This window comes from Lathyrus oleraceus, chromosome 6, assembly GCF_024323335.1.
Source record: "Lathyrus oleraceus cultivar Zhongwan6 chromosome 6, CAAS_Psat_ZW6_1.0, whole genome shotgun sequence".
Lineage (NCBI taxonomy): Eukaryota > Viridiplantae > Streptophyta > Magnoliopsida > Fabales > Fabaceae > Lathyrus > Lathyrus oleraceus.
The window spans coordinates 512,555,544-512,558,774 of NC_066584.1; positions in this window are offsets into that span (position 1 = coordinate 512,555,544).

Sequence of the window (3,231 nt, forward strand, 5' to 3'; positions counted from 1 at the left end):
CTTCCAGCCATCTCTATTCTGAAAACCCAACAACTAAAACAAATAAGTACTGATAGGGTTACACAACACCTATCCCGTACAGGGGAACAGAATAACTACGACTCAACACGACCGACTATGCTCTGATACCACTAATGTAACACCCTTCTAAATACCCCAAATTATTTAATTAAAATAATAACATGTTAATCAGAGTAATTATGCCCCGAAGGGTGTCACACAATCATTTCACAAACATTTATCAAAACATCTTGTCATGCTCATTTATTTATCAAATAAAACGGTTGCATAATACGCAGCGGATACAAAACATCAACAATTCAAAGCATGTACTACATTACATGTAAAGTTGATCAACAACTAAATTAAAACATAGTCAAACATCCCCTCCCGATGTTACATCTACCAGAGCATGACCCACTAAGGACGACACTAGACTCCATAGCACTAGCTTCTACTCAACTCACTGCTCGTTACCTGAAAAATAGTTGTAAGGGTGAGTTCTTCAATCAATATAATAAGCATTATAGAACAACATGTAATGCTAAGTAAATAACACATTAATTCACCCTAATCAAACTACGCACTCAGCAACGGCAATATCCATCCAACCATCATATTCAACAGTAAAAATCTCAATCATATTCAACATTAACAACACAACACACAACACACATATGATACTGGAATGCATCCATTCATATCATATGCCATACATTCATTGTGCAATGAGACTCTTATGCATGCGGTACCGACTATGTTGTGAACATATAGTTCAACCTCACCGTCCAAATCCAGGCACGGCTACCAAGCTCACTAGTCCCACTCATTTGAGACATAGTGACTCACTCACTAATTCCTCACCATGGGAATTAGCTACCACCCCAAATGGGCCATGATATGCACGCTAATCACCTAGCATGCAAACAACAACAACAACAATCAACATGATTTACTCACTAATTCCTCACCATGGGAATTAGCTACCACCCGAAGGCCACAATACGCATGCTAATCACCTAGCAATGCAACATCAACGATAATCAGGAATAGACACATGCTCACACTCTAAGCCATAGAATAGTCTATTCACAAATGCATACATTCACAACATCATGTATACCATTCCACATTATCAACACAATTTATCACAAAAACATATTACATCATGCCACACAACAACCACAATATTAGTACACTCCACTAATATCTATACTGCTCAAAACAGCGGGAATTTATCTCTATTACATCATAGGCCAACATAGGCCAACCCTCAAATAGGCACACAACATTAAAATTAACATTTTTCCACTCTGCAACAGCGTTAACCGGTTAACGCCCTGGGTTAACCGGTTAACGCAGCACAACACGCCTTCTGTCTCAAAATTTAACAGTGTTAACCGGTTAACGCCCTGGGTTAACCGGTTAACGCAGCACAAATAGCCAAATATCAGAAATTACAACAGTGTTAACCGGTTAACACCCTGGGTTAACCGGTTAACGCAGACAAAACAGCACATATTCATAATCCAACACAGTGTTAACCGGTTAACACCCTGGGTTAACCGGTTAACGCAAGACAGAAGCTGTTCCTGCGCTAACTCAAGGCAGAATGCAGAATTCTCCGCATTTTCCGCCATTGGAGGACTTCCGGACCTCCGAATCCGATTCCGTAAAAAGCCATACGATCGGGAAATTACAACAGACTCAATTACCGACTAAATTTCAACTCCTAACACGGTTCATCCAACAAAATTTCAGCATTCACAATTCCCAATTAGGGTCAATCAACAGCTTATCACTACCCATGACATATTATCCCATAATACCCGTTAATTGACGATAAACCCCCCTTACCTGAGTTAATCCGGCGAATCCCTAAGCTCAAGCCCTTCCTTCTTCAACCTTCAGCCCTCGCTCCGTCTCTTTGCCCTTTTCCTCTTCTTTCACGATCGTTCTCTGTTTCACGTAAAACCTTTTCTTACCAAATGGGATATTTCCTTAAGTCCCACTTATATATTTTCCAAAATAATAATCCAATAATAATAATAAAATTTCCAATTATTTAATTAAATTAATAAATAAATTACTAACTCAATTCAAATAATTATTTTATTATTATCGGGGTGTTACAGAAGATGTGGGTGATGTCAAGATCGTTGAGAAGATTTTGAGAACACTTACTGATAATTGGAACTACATTGTTTGTTCCATTGAGGAAGCCAAGGACATAGATCAACTCTCTGTGGATGCCTTGCAAAGTTCTATGCTCGTTCATGAGCAAACATTTTAAGGAGATGGAGGAGAAGAACATGCTTTGAAAGTGACTCTTGAAGAAGGCTATGGTGGAAGAGGACGAGGAAAAGTTGCTTTCAGAGGAGGCCGAGGACAGGGTAGAGGCAGGGGTTGCCTAAATTGGAGCAAAGATACGGTTGAGTGTTAGAAGTGTCATAAACTTGGACACTTTCAGTATGAGTGCCAAGAAAATTATGAAAATTTGGATTAATAAATAGAGATAATGCTAATGGCATATATTGATACGCTTGGAGGTGATCGAGAAGACGTATGGCTTATTGACTCTGGATGTAGCAATCACATGTGTGGTGACTCATCTCTCTTCTGTGATTTAGAAAAGGGGTTCAACAAGGTGGTAAGATTGGGGAATTATGCAAGCATGAATGTTGTTGGAAAGGGAAGTGTTCGATTGAATGTAAAAGGAGTGAATCACATTGTACGGGATGAGTATTATGTACCTGGGTTGAAGAATAATCTTCTCAGCGTTGGGCAGCTGCAAGAAAGGGGTTTGGATGTACTGATGCAGTCAAATATGTGCCAGATTTATCACCATACAAAAGGATTGATTTTCAAAACCACCATGGTTGCCAATCAAATGTTTATGTTGCTATCAAACACTCGATCAGTCAAAAAGGAAAGAGATGGAGATAGTGACAAACCATAGAAATGTAGTCTTGCATGATTCAAATTAAGTGCAAGTTATGATTCGAACCAAGGGTTCTATGATTTGAAACAAATACAAGTTGTGATCCGAGTCATGATAGCTTCAAACATTTCCTGAAAGTTTATGTTTCATTTTATGCGAGTCATGGGATGTGTGATTCGAATCACACTCCTAGAATCTCAATATTTTTCAATTTTAAAGAAATTTTGAGATTCTACTAATGTCATGACTTGAACCAATCTCAAATATATTTTTTGAATAAAAAACTCAAC